Source organism: Chiloscyllium plagiosum, chromosome 22, assembly GCF_004010195.1.
Source record: "Chiloscyllium plagiosum isolate BGI_BamShark_2017 chromosome 22, ASM401019v2, whole genome shotgun sequence".
NCBI lineage: Eukaryota > Metazoa > Chordata > Chondrichthyes > Orectolobiformes > Hemiscylliidae > Chiloscyllium > Chiloscyllium plagiosum.
In genome coordinates, this window is record NC_057731.1 from 44,966,842 (window position 1) to 44,980,969 (window position 14,128).

Here is a 14,128-nt window from a genome sequence, read left to right on the forward strand (position 1 = left end):
TCCTGAATAACTGCTGTCTTTCCCGCCGCCCTCAGACGCTCGAGCCAGCTCTGCGCCGCCATGTTGCTGCGCAGTTACGGTTTCCATGGTGACGCGGTCCCCTCGCCCCTCGAGCGGCAGTTGCACTGATTTCAATTTTAAAAATCTGCGGAATCCAATTACCTCTTTCTTATTGTTATTTCTTTATTTAGGCCGGCGACAAACACAAATATTACTTTTTATAATTTTTTAATGACCGGAAATGACTGGTCTAAATATTTCCATTTCCTGTCGGGGGTGAGTAACTTTAACGAGATTTTGGTGAAAAATGGGACGTTTCTGTAATTAAATCTTCTCTTTTCCTGTTTAAAACTGATTGTCTTCCTGTGTTTTGGCGAAGAGTCAGTAGACCTGAAAAGTTAACTCTGATTTCTCTCCGCAGATCCTGCCATTACCTGCTGAGTTTCTCCAGCAATTTCTGTTTTTGTCTCAGATTTCCAGCATCCGCATTTCTTGGTGGTTTTGTTTTTATCTTCCGTCCTTTTTGCACTCTTTTGATAATTCTTTTTCAAAGGGCCTATTACTTAAACTACTTCAGATAGGCATTAAATTAATAAAACCACAAGATGCAGGAGTAAGCAATTCAGTGTTTTCTGATATTCAGAGGTGGTGGCAGATATGATCATTTTCAACTCCATTAACCTTCCCTTACCTCCTATAATCCTTAATTCCCTTATTAATTAAAAAATCTATCTATTTATCTCAACCTTGAATATACTTGATGATTATGCCTCTACAAGCTTCTGAGGTAAAGAATCCCAGATTCATTACCCTCAGGAGCGTAAGAAACAAACTTAATAAAATTTAGATGAGACCAACAAATCTGGAAACAAGACAATTTACTACGAACTTGCAAGTAAGGGCTTCAATTGCATAAGCAAATGAGCAAATTAGAACTCAGGTTAGTGTACAGTTATACCCTTTGAGGTCATCTCTCCAGACTCCTAATTACCCAATCTCTCTTCCTGTGCCATACCACTGCCCAGCTGCGCTCCACCCTTATTACTTCCCCCTTCCCCAGGTTGGCAACCTTCCTTCCTGTAAGTGCTGACACACACATTATTTTGTCAACAGTACATCAAGATCTGGTTTAACATTTTGTATCAATTCTGCTTGTACATTCCATCCTCAGACATTTCATCAACTTGTATCATTTTGTATAACCCAAGCATTTCAACTTTTAGCTGAAAACATAATTTTTAAAAAAATAACTTATTTGCTATAATAATTACACACCAAAGTTAGTATTTAATTAACCACAATTATACACTGAAAAGTAGAGATACTCTTCTCTAAATACCTGCAGAGTTAATAGTTCTCTTGCTGTACCCCTTTTCTGTATGCTTTTTCTATATCTGCAAAAACAACACTTTTCCCCATTTCTAACAATTCCCCCATTTCTTTTCTTTTACCATTTGTTGTTTTTGCAATTTTATTTTCTGCCCTCTTTTCACCCTATGAAGCTGAGGTTCACAATCTAGCCATTTCTGTCCTTCTAAGTCGGTCTTTTTTCAAACTCTAGGAGTAATCTGCTACTCTCTCTTTCTTGCGTTTGTGCTTTGTCATGACCATTATTGATTGTTGTCCTCCCAAAGACATTACCAGCTTAGTCATTATCCACTTTAACACATTAAATCCTACTACTATTAGTAATACGTAAATGCCTAAATTAACCAACCATTTTCCCCAACCAGTCAGTCCCCAGTTGCCCCATCTCCATCCTTCATCTTTTCGGAATTCATCCCCAATTTCTCTTATGTTGCTTATCTTTTTCTTTACTATTTCTGCCTTATCTTTCACTATGGAAGAGGTGTCTGGGATGAAGATGCAACATTCCTTACCAATCAGAGTACAGGTTCCCCCTTTTTTGGCCAAAAGATAGTCCAAAACCATTCGATTCTGTAAAGCTGTTAGTCTTGTGGCAATCATTTCGGTGGTTATGGCCGATATTTGGGACTGAGTTTTTCCCATTACGTCGTCGATTTCATTAATTAACCTCTCAAGTGCAGTCGCCAGTTTCTGTATTTCTACCCCTGCCCTTGCAGTACCGTAGTTTGGGAATAGTGTCCACAACAGACGGTCTCCTTCAGAGACCCCTCGGGTCTTACGTCTTATTCCCCCCTCCTTTCTCAGATTGTGCTCATGTTTTTCTAATTGGAGGTGAGGAACTATATAAGCAAGGTAACAGCAGCCACTCCAGCCTTTCTGACTTTTAGGCAGTGTTTCATCAACATCGTAACATGCATACCTTCCTATACATTCGGTTACATGAATGTATTTTTCCCCGGGAATAAATGGATAGGCCTTCAGGCCGCATACCCAATATGTTCCATTTAATATAAAGGGAACGGTAGTGGCGGTGGCTTGGCTGGTGTAGACGCAAGATGATTTTCCTAACTGGAAGGGTGCGGCGTCAATCTGATTACACAATTACAGTATTTACTGCTCCTTTCGATGGGGAAACTCTAAGGCCATCGATAACCCTGGGTTTTCGGGGCCTGTCGAGGGAACCATTCCGCAAAATTATATTCACCCCTGTCAAAACTCCACTTCGTATCATTTGCATCCGAGTCAAATTGTTGTACACCGTATACTTCTTTTTCTGTGAGCGGTATTACCGAGGTAGGGATTCCAGATTCGCCATGGTGTAGGACCTCTGCACAAACCCAACAGTTGGCAAGTCCTTTTTGTTCAGCGTAATTTTGGCATAGTGAAGTGAAGTGATTTTTCCTGCCTCCTTGAACAGTTAATACTACTAACATTATAATACTATACCAGTACCCGCCCATCTCTGACTCCTACCTACCGTCCTGTCTACCTGTCCTAATCTTTTAGGCGTCAGGGAGAGGTGAGTCCATGCAGCCCTTACAATCAGTAATAGTTAAACGTTAAAAAAAGTATTTTGTCTCAGTTCATTCCTTCTTTCTCAGCTTAACTTTCAGAGGGTTTTCTGTAAGATGAGCTTGCCACTCCGCCGATGGGTCATTCACAGGACCTTTAACACGAGTGTGATGACTCCACCCTTTCTCAGCAGTCCGGAAAGCTGTCTCAGTAGTCAGGAGGGTTAGGAATGGTCCCTCCCAGCTTGGGTGCAGCTTGGTATCTTTCCAGGTCTTGATCAGGTCGTATCTGATGTGCTGCAAACTCAAGTGGGGTGTCTGTACCAACAGGCCTTTATTCCTAAGAATAGATAATGAAGAGCCAAGTTCCACAATATAATTTTTCAAACACTTGTCATTAAACTCAGCTGTAGGCACTTCTCCTTTCCCTCCCAGGAATGGTAGCCCAAACATAATTTCATAAGGAGAAAGGCCGATATCATGCCTTGGGGCAGTCCGAATGCGTAATAGCGCAATAGGTAAACATTTAGTCCACGGTAATCGAGTCTCTAGGACTAGTTTAGATAATTGCTTCTTTATGGTCTGATTCATTCGTTCCACCCGTCCAGAGGAGGGCGGGTGCCAAGGGGTGTGGAATTCCCAAGACATCTCTAGTCTCGCCATTACTTCTTGCAATATATTGGAAGTAAAATGGCTACTTTGGTCTGAGCCTATACTTTCCATTATTCCATATCGTGGGATGAGGAGGGTTTTCACCACTCCTTTTGAAGTGGCTGATGACATTGGGAAAGCTTCCACCCTCCCGGTTAAATGGTCTACTAGTACTAACAGGTACTTCTGTTTTCCTACGGGGGGGTAGTTCGGTGTAATCCACCTGTATACTTTGGAAGGATCTCAACCCTGGGTTTCTTGCTCCTTTGAGCAAGAAACTTTGGAAGGATCTCAACCCTGGGTTTCTTGCTCCTTTGAGCCCTTCCCTTACTATTTTCTTATTGATCTTTTGACAAGTTATACATCCTGTGCATATCTGTTTTGCCAACGTATATATTCCCTTACATCCATATTTTCTTAATACTGTGTCACACATGGCTTGAGCACCCCAATGACTACCCTGGTGTAAGGTGGCTAAGATGTTTCTCATGACTGGTTTACTCAGTAATTCCCTCCCATCTGGAAGGATCCACTTTCCTTCAGTTGTTTTAGTGGCTCCTATTTCTTGGAACTCTTTTTCCTCTTCTTCTGTGTATATGGGGTTCACGGGAGAAGAGTCAACTAAGGGTGTAAGAATCTGTATCCTTGTTACTGTATGGTTCATAGCTGCCTCTTTGGCTATCTTGTCTGCTAGCCAGTTTCCCTTTGCTTCTAGAGTATTCCCTTTCTGATGTCCAAGTACATGGACTATAGCTATTTCCCGAGGTAATTTCAAACTTTTCAATACTTGTCCTATTAACTCTTCATGTACTAACTCTTTTCCTCGACTATTGATTAGTCCCCGTTCTTGCCATATCTTTCCGAAGGTATGGACTACCCCGTAGGCATACTTAAAGTCAGTGTAAATTGTCCCATCCCGTTTCTCTTAAGTGTTTTAAAGCTTGATTTAATGTGTAAAATTCACAGGTCTGGGCTGACCATGTGTTAGGCAACCGGTCTGCCTCCACTGTTTGGTTTTTGTTACCGTCCACTATTGCATATCCATTGTGTCTTTTTCCTTCCACTACTCTCGATGACCCATCTATAAACAATCTATCTCCGTCATGTAAAGGTAGATCTCTCAGGTCCTGTCTAATTTTTGTTTGATATTCTATGATATCTAAACAGTCGTGCTCTAGTTCTCGTTTGTCCAGAGGTTCTCCCTTCCGAAGAAAGATAGCTGGCTTTAGACAGGTGTCTGTTGCTAACACTAGGTCATCTTTCTCCATCAGGATGGCCTCGTATATTAGAATTCGTGAATCTGTCAACCATCTTCCTGCTTTTTGGTTTAACACAGTTCTGACTTGATGGGGAGTGCTAATTACTAGCGCTCCTCCAAAAGTAAGTTTCTGACTTTCTTCTACCAATATGGCAGTTGCTGCAATTGCCTGTATACATTCAGGCCATCCCCTTGAAACAGGGTCCAGGATTTTGGACAGGAAGGCTATGGGTTGTTTATTTCCCCCTCCTTTCTGGGTTAACACTCCTAAGGCTGCTCCATCGTTTACTGTCACAAAAAGGTGAAATGGTTTCTCTCGGGAAGGAAGGGCCAATGCTGGAGCTTGTATTAGACTACGCTTCAACTCACGTAACCCTTCCTTTTCCTCTTCTGTCCAGTACAGTCCTTCGTGTTCTGATTCTGTCAGTTTGTAATATAACCTCTTCGTTTTCTGGGCATAGGCTTCTATCCATAATCTGCAATAACCCATTAGCCCCAAGAACTTTCGTAATTCTCGTTTGGTGTTCGGGAGAGGCAGTTCTACTATCCCTCAAATTCTTTCGGGGTTAATGCATCTAGTTCCCTCACTAATAAGGTGTCCTAAGTATTTCACCTCTTTTTCTGCATATTGCAATTTATTCTTAGATACTCTTAAACCCTGTTGTTCTAGGAAATTCAACAGTCCATTGGTGGCCGCACTTACATCATTTTTCTTTTGTCCTGACACAAGTAGATCATCCACATATTGCAACAATGACATCTCCCAGGGCATTTAATATTGTTCTAGGACTTGTTCCAGTACTTGCCCGAATAAGTTAGGTGATTCTGTGAATACCTGGGGAAGTACCGTCCATCGGAACTGTTGTTTTCTACCAGTGTATGGGTTCTCCCATTCAAAAGCGAACATGTCGCGACTCTCTGGGGCTAAAGGACAAGCCCAGAATGGATCCTTTAAATCTATTACACTAAACCCGCAGTGATTACACGGTATCTTACTAAAAAGGGTGTATGGATTGGGCACCACTGGGTGCCGTGTCCGGACCAGTTGGTTCACTAATCTGAGATCTTGTACCAGTCGGTAAGTTCCATCTGGTTTCCGAACGGGTAGTATTGGGGTATTAAAGGGTGACATGCATGGTTCTAATAGCCCTTCTTTTTCTAGAGAGTCTATTACCAGTTGTAAACCCTTGCGCCCCTCCAGTGAAACTGGATATTGTTTAAGCCTTACTATTTTGTTCTCTTATGATAGTGTAATTACGATGGGATTAACGTTTAAATGACCCGTGTTCCCGGTTCTCGCCCACACGTTAGGATTTATCTGTTCTTCATCACTAGTTGTTAGTTTATTTATTGTTACAGTTATTAAATCCCTACCCAAGAGATTGCTTCCAACTTCAGGAATATATAATTGTTGTCCCGTCACGCCTTCGTTATTTCCCCTTATTAGGGTTGGCTCGAAAATGGGCACTAAGAATCCTTCGCCTTTTACTCCAGAAACTCTGAGACTCTTATTAGTTAATTTAACACCGCCAGGTCTAAAACTTAGGGATGACCATGCCGCTCCCGTATCCACCAAAAATACTGCCTCCTCTCCTTCAGGTCCCACTTTTAAATTTATCAAGGGTTCCCGGTGGGTTTCAGGAGGAAGGAACACCTGACTCCCCTACCCTTCATCAAAAGTCATCAATGTAACTGCCTCTCTTTGTCGTCTTGGTTTTGGACATTGCCTTTTAAAATGCCCTACTTTTCCGCAGTAATAACATCCTGCCTGTGGCCTTCTTTCTCTACAATCTGCTCTCTGTCTCTCTTGTCCTCCCCTGTTGTTTTCTAGTTCTAACCTTCTCTTCGTAATTTCCTCAACCGCTGCAACCATTATTCTAGCCTTCTGTTTTTGTTTCTCGTCTTCTCTTTTTACATACACTTTCTGTGCCTCATGTAACAATTCTTCCATCTGTCTTTTACTCCATCCATCTAATTTTTGTAACTTCTTTTGTATGTCCGGCCATGATTTAGTCACAAACTGGACCTTTAAAAGTCCCTGAGCTACCGGATTATTGGGATCCATTCCCGAATATTTTCTAGTGGCCTCTTTTAGTCTCTGTAAGAATGCTGACGGGGTTTCATCTTTCTCCTGTCTCATTTCAAAGGCTTTCACAAAATTCTGAGACCTAGGTGCCGCTTCTTTAATACCCAAAATGACCAATTCTCGAAAGTCTTTCATTTCTCCCCTCTCGTGTTCATCCATGCCCTTCCAACGGGGATCCACATTGGGGAATTTGTTTTTGGCTGGTATTACTCCCTTACCCACCGGATATCTCTTTTCCCATTCCCTTACAGCAGCTCTTCTAATCATACCCCACTCTTCTGAAAATAGTGTCCCCAGAATGCTCATCATTTCACTCCATGTATACAAATTCGGCCCCAAAAATTGATCCAACTGTTCCGCCAATCCTACGGGGTCTTCACTCAAACTTCTTGTTTCTTTTTTAAAAGTTCTAACTTCACTACTAGTCAGTGGTACGTTAACATATCCGATTTCGCCGTTACCGACGGGTACTTCTCTAAGAGGATATATTTGTGCCACTGCCCCGCCTATGTCCCCCTGTTCCCTCCTTTTCACTGTTGATCGGACTTACAGGGAAGGTTTTCTCCGGACCTTTTTCATTTCTTGTGCTGGGGGGGGGAGGCGCTGTAGGAGAGGGCGACGACGACGTCGACAGACCATTATTGTCGTTGTCGTAAGGGGGAGGTAAACTTGACAAAGGACCCCAACGGGAAACCTTTGATTTCTCATCACCTTCTTCTGTCTCTGGCTTTTTCAAGACAAAGATTTTCAGACTCCCTATCCAACAGGTGGCGTAGTCAGATTCTTTACCGGAGTACCTTTGTTATTTAACTCTTGACATAGCCAATCCTCATCTGACCCATATTTAGGCCAAAAAACACTTGGAGGTTTAATGCTTTCCTTTGCCCAGACGAAATAACAAAATTTTATAATTTGTTTTTTATCCTTTCCTCGCGTCCGAGGATTGTACTTCCAATCTCTTAACATTTTTCCTAAAGTTTGTGCGAAGATTTGTAGCTCGGGTGCTCGTTGTTGTGGTTCTGTTCGCCGAGCTGGAAGTTTTTGTTGCAAACATTTCGTCCCCTGGCTAGGCGACATCATCAGTGCTTGGGAGCCTCCTGCGAAGCGCTTCTTTGATGTTTCCTCCGGTGTTTATAGTGGTCTGTCCCTGCCGCTTCCGGTTGTCGGGCAAGCCAGACAGAGAACAGCCAGGGAATTCCTAGAGGCATGGCATTCATCCACAAACTCCATCAACAAACACATCGACCTGGACCCAATATACCAACCACTACAGCGGACAGCTGAAACTGACAACCGGAAGCAGCAGGGACAGACCACTATAAACACCGGAGGAAACATCAAAGAAGCGCTTCGCGGGAGGCTCCCAAGCACTGATGATGTCGCCTAGACAGGGGACGAAACGTTTGCAACAAAAACTTCCAGCTCGGCGAACAGAACCACAACATTTTTCCTAAAGGACTGTCTGTTGGGATGTGGTCCTCGGGCGTCCCTTCCATGTCCCCTTTAACAGTTAAATGACTATTCTTATTTCCCATTTTAATACTCGGCCATTTCTTTATGTAATTTAATTAACCTTACTGAGGTCAGGTGTCACCTTCTTCCACACCCACTTCAGGGTCCTGATCTTTGCGTGGGGGATTTCCCCTCTTAACAACCGGTCTAAGGCTGGGTGATCGAATCAGGTAGACACCTTACTCGTCAGATTAATCTTGCCAATTCATTACTTTTTTTTTCATATGTTGCCAATTCCCCGTACTTCTCATACGTCCCCAACCACCGAGGCAATACTTAAAGGTCAATTTTCTTACCTTGGTCTGTGCACAAGAGTTACCTGGTCGAATCAGCACGCCCTGTCCAGCGGCAATACCTGGATATATCCAACTGGCAGGAGTAACAACCGCTACCTACCCTGGTCGACCGAGTTCGCCTAATCCAGTCGCCAGAACCCCGGATCCCCGGATATATCCACCTGGCAGCAAATACCACTGTCTGTCATCTGGATATATCCAATTGGCAGCAGTGACAACCGCTTCCTACCCTAATTGACTGGATTCGCCTTTGTCTTAAATGTGCAATACCATATTGTGAGATTATGCCAGTGGACCTAGAACCCATAACCTTTAATTCTGTTATTGATTAAAGATTTGTCTATCTCAGCCTTGACTTGAACATGTGGACCAAATGTAACGTAAGGAGTCATAGTTTGCAAGGGACAGTAAGTCTGCATCCCTGTTCAAGAAAGAGATATTTGGTTATGTATAGCTTCAAGGTCACCCTTCCACAATGTGGGGTAAGGTGAAGAGGCAGATCACTGTGAACTATCACAGCTAATAGAATCCATGCTGTTGACTTTATTCTGTGCCATATCTAATTATTTAGCCCACTGTGCTTACCAACCCCATGGGAATTAATGTATTGTAGCCAAAATTGCCAATGGCACAAAGATCGACAAGTAAGTTGTCAAGAAAGATGTAAAGAGTCAGAAAAGTTATATAGTTAGGTTATGTGATTGGGCACAAATTTGGCAGATGGAATATAAGATGGGAAAATGTAAACTTGTCCATGTTAGCAGGAAGAATAGAAACCCAATATACTGTTTAAATGAGAGATTGCAGGACTGTGAGGTCCAGGGAATCTGGGTGTCCTGACACATAAAGCACAAAAACATTAGTGTGCAATACAGCAAATGACTAGGAGGGCAATTACAATGTGGTTATTTATTGTAAGGCAAATGGAATAAATAAGTATGAAAGTTTTACAGCAGCTGTACAGAGCCTTAGTGAGACCACATCTGGAGTACTGCTTACAGTTTTGGTTGCCTTACTTGAAAAAAATATATAAATGCATGGAGAAGAATCTCATGACTCATTTCTTGTAATGTATCAGATCCTGAAGGAACTGAATAAGGTGGTTACCAGGCAGATATTTTCTTTTGTGGGGTGACTAGATGATGGGACACGGTTTCAGAACAGGCAGCATCCCGTTTAAGGTGGAGTCAAGGTGAAATTTTGTTCTCTCAGAGAGTTGTTAATCTGTGGAATTGTCTTTCCCAAAAATTGGTGAGTGCTGGGTTATTAAATACATACAAGACAGAGTTAGATTGATTAACATGGATGCCAAGTATTATGAGGTACAGACAAAAAGGTGGAGCTGAGTGAACAACCAGGTCAGTCGTGGTCTTTTTCAGTAGTGAAGCAGGTTCAAAGGACTAAGTGAGCTACACCTGTGCCTAAGTCCTATCTCTAAGGGAAGGCGATGGCCTAGTGGTATTATTGCTAGACTGTTAACCCACAAACCTATATATAATATTCTGGGGACCCAGGTTCGAATCCTGCTGTGGCAGATGGTGGAATTTGAATTCATTAAAAAAAAATCTGGAAGTAAAAATCTACAGATGGCTACCATTGTCAGAAAAACCTATCTGGTTCATTAGTACCCTTCAGGGAAGGAAATGTGCCTTGTCACCTGGCCTGGCCTGCGTGTGACTCCAGACGCACAGCAATGAGGTTGACTGTCAAATGCCCTCTGAAATGGCCTATTAAGCCATTTATTTGTACCAATTGCTACAATTGATTTGGAGACGCCAGTGTTAGACTGGAGTATAAAAAGTTAAAAATTACACAACACCAGATTATAGTCCAACAGGTTTATTTGGAAGCACTAGCTTTCGGAGCGCTGCTCCTTCATTTACAATTGCTACCATGTCTCTAAAAAGCGAAAGTGGATGGATCACCAGGCATCGACATAGGCACCGGAAAAGAAAATGACAGAAACAGCCCTGTTGACCCTTCAAAGTCCTCCTCACTTACATCTGGGAGCTAGTGCTAAAATTGGGAGGGCTGTCTCAGACTAGTCAAGCAACAGCCTGACATAGTCATATTCATGGTATCATTGCTTACAAACAATGTCGCAGACACCACCATCACTATCCCTGGATATATCCTGTCTCATTGGCAGGACAGACCTAGCAGAGGTGGCAGCACAGTGGTATACAGTTGGGAGAGAGTTGTTCTGGGAGTCCTCAACATTGACTCCACATCCAAAGAAGTCTCATGGCTTCAGGTTAAACATGGGCAAGGAAACCTGCTTCGGTACTGATGAATTGTTCAAAAATGGTTGGAGGAAACACTAAGGATGGCAAAGGTACAAAAAATTAGAAAAATACATAATCTGTGGAATGAAACAGAGTTTCGGCTCAATGACTTGTTATACATGAGTTGCATTGATAGATTGGAGAAGTTGGGAATGTTCTCTTGGAGGAGAGAAGGCTGAGAGTAGATTTGGTCGAGGTTTTCAAAGTCATGACGTGTCTGAAAAAAGTAGATAAGGAAAAGCTGCTCCTCTTGGCAGAAGAGCTGAGTACCAACCAAAATAAACCATGGTTACTGTGGTCTCCTAATCTTGATTCCTTTAGCCTTTTTCCAGAGTTCCTTGTTATGAAATTGGTTTTGAGTCTGTAGCTGAGTTTTAGGCCTCCTCAAACTACAATGTGTCATAGTCATAGAGGTTTACAGCATGGAGACGGGCTCTTTGGCCCAACTTATCCATGCCACCCAGTTTCCACAATTAATCTAATCCCATTTGCTTGCATTTGGTCCATATCCCTGCATACGTATCCCACCTATATACCTGCCCAAATGTTTCTGAAATGACAAAGTTGTACCTTCCTCCACCACCTATCTCTGGCAGCCCATTCCAGACACTCTCCACTTTTTGTGTGAAAAAGTTGCCCCTCTCTACTCTTGTATCTCTCCCTTTTCACCTTAAAACTATGCCTGCTAGTTTTAGACTCCCCTACCATGGGAAAAAGCTGCTGACTATCTACCTTATCTCTGCCTCAGTCTGTTACACTCCAGGGGAAAAAGTGCCAGCTTATCCAGCCTCTCCTTATAACTCAAACTTCCAGTCTAGGTAGAATCCTCATAAATCTTCTGTGCACTCTTTCCAGTTTAATAATATCCTTTCTATAGTAAGGTGACAGAACTACATGCCGTAATCCAAATGTGGCCTCACCAAAGTCCTGTACAGCTACAACAAGATGCCCCAACTCCTATACTCAGTGGTCTGACTGATGAAAGCAAGCATGTTGAAAGCCTCCTTCATGACCCCATCTACCTGTGACTCCACTTTTAAGGAACTATGAACCTCTACCCCTTGATCTCTTTGTTCTATAAGACTCCCCATTGATTGTGTAAGTCCTACCTTGGTTTGATATGCCAAAATGCAACATCTTGCATTTATCTGAGTTAAACTTCATTTGCCATTCCTCAGCTCACTGGTCCAGTTGATCAAGATCTCAACGTATTCTCAAATAACCTTCTTCACTGTCCACTATACCATCAATTTTGGTGTCATCCGCAAACTTAATAACCATACCTTCTAAATTCTCATCCAAATCATTAATATAAATGACAAATAACAGTGGACCCAGCATCGATCCCTGTGGCAAACCACTGGTCACAGGCTTCCAGTTTGAAAAATAACCATGTACCACCACCCTCTGTCTTCTTCCTTCAAACCAAGTTTGTATCCAATTGGCTAGCTCTTCCTGGATCACATGAGATTTAACCTTACTCAACAACCTACTGTGCGGCACCTTACTAAACTCCATGTGGGCGATGTCTACCCCGCTACCCTCATCTACCTTCTTGGTCGTCCCTTTTAAAAACTTAACTAAATTCATGAGGCATGATTTCCCACGTACAAAGCCATGCTTTCCATCCCAAATGAGTCATTGCCTCTCCAAATGCCTGTAGATCCTATCTCTCAGAATCCCCTCTAACAACTTAGCCACCGCAGACATTAGGCTCACTAGTCTGTAGTTCCCAGGCATTTCCCTGCAGTCATTTCCAATCTTCAGGCAATTCACTCATGTTTGTCAATGATACTAATATTTCTTAGTGATGTTTGAGAAGATTTGGAGTGCCACTACTTTTCGTCATTTATATAAATGATTTGGATGTGAGGATAAGAGGTATAGTTAGTAAGTTTGTAGATGACACCAAAATTGGAGGTGTAGTGGACAGCGAATAAAGTTGCCTCAGATTACAGTGGGATCTTGATCAGATAGGCCAAGATCTGATCTGAGAAGTGGCAGATGGTGAACCTTTATCACACCATAATGTTGCTTTCTTTCCGTTCTCCTTGATGCTTTTAATATCTAAAAATGTATCAATCTCTTTCTTGAATATGTTCAACAAACGAGCCTCGCTAACCTTTTGTGGTAGCAAATTTGACAGTTTCATTATGGTTTGAGAGAAGAAATATTTCCTCGTTTCAGTCCTAAATTGCCTATTCTGTACCTTAAGACAGTGTCCTCTTGGTTCTTAACTCCCCAATCATGGGAAAGATCCCCTGTGCATCTAGTCTGTCCAACCCTGTTATTCTGTTCTCTGAAGAATATTATTGGAGAGGGTGCAGAAAAGATTTACAAGTGTGTTACCGAGACTGGAGAGTTTGAGTTGTAGGGAGAGGCTGGATAAGCTGGCATGATTTTCCTTTGGAGTGTAGGAGGTTGAAGGGTGACCTTATAGAGGTTTATAAAATCAGAAGGGGCATAGAAAGAGTGAATAGCAAAGGGTGGAAGATTTCAAAACTAGAGGGCATAATGTTAAAGTGAAAGGAGAAAGATTTAAAAGGGACCTTAGGGTCAGCGTTTTAGCACAGAACGTGATTCGTGTGTGGAATGAATTGCCAGATGCAGGTACAGTTGCAATATTTAAAAGAAACTTGAACATGTGCATATGTTTGAATTGTGGGAGGAAACCCACTCAGACATGGGGAGAATGTGCAAATTCCAAACAGGCAGTGGCCTGAGGGTGGAATTGAACCCAGGTCCCTAGCATTGTGAGGCAGTAGTGTTAACCACTAAGCAATATATTACCACCATTTATTTTTATTGAGTTATGTACAAAGGCACCCAGATCACAGTGAAAATGTTTACCTCAGCGTACAACGGGATCTTGATTAGATGGGCCAATGAGCTGAGGAGTGGCAGACAGAGTTTACTTTAGAAATAATGTGAGGTGCTGCATTTTGGAAAGGCAAATCATCGCAGGACTTATACACTTCATGGGAGGGTCCGAGGGAGTGTTGCTGAACAAAGAGACCATGGAGTTTCTTGAAAGTGGAGTCGCAGTAAATAGGATAGTGAAGAAGGCGTTTGGTATGTTTTCCTTTTTTGATTAGTGCATTAAGTATAGCTGTTGGGAGGTCATGTTGTGGCTGTACAGGACATTGGTTAGGCCACTGTTG

The 14,128-nt window shown here is 42.4% G+C and overlaps 2 protein-coding genes across 2 annotated transcripts in view; one reads left to right on the plus strand and one right to left on the minus strand.

Annotated features, from left to right (window-relative positions):
• dpcd (deleted in primary ciliary dyskinesia homolog (mouse)) overlaps positions 1 to 103 on the minus strand; it is a 20,700-nt gene extending 20,597 nt beyond the window's left edge. Inside the window, exon 1 of the transcript XR_006314982.1 lies at positions 2 to 103. The gene's annotated coding sequence lies outside the window, so the exon portion shown is untranslated. The remainder of the gene's footprint in view (position 1) is intronic.
• A 92-nt stretch (positions 104 to 195) lies between these two features.
• The window catches only part of poll (polymerase (DNA directed), lambda), a 38,157-nt gene continuing 24,224 nt past the window's right edge, over positions 196 to 14,128 (plus strand). The window contains exon 1 of the mRNA XM_043712920.1: positions 196 to 276. The gene's annotated coding sequence lies outside the window, so the exon portion shown is untranslated. The remainder of the gene's footprint in view (positions 277 to 14,128) is intronic.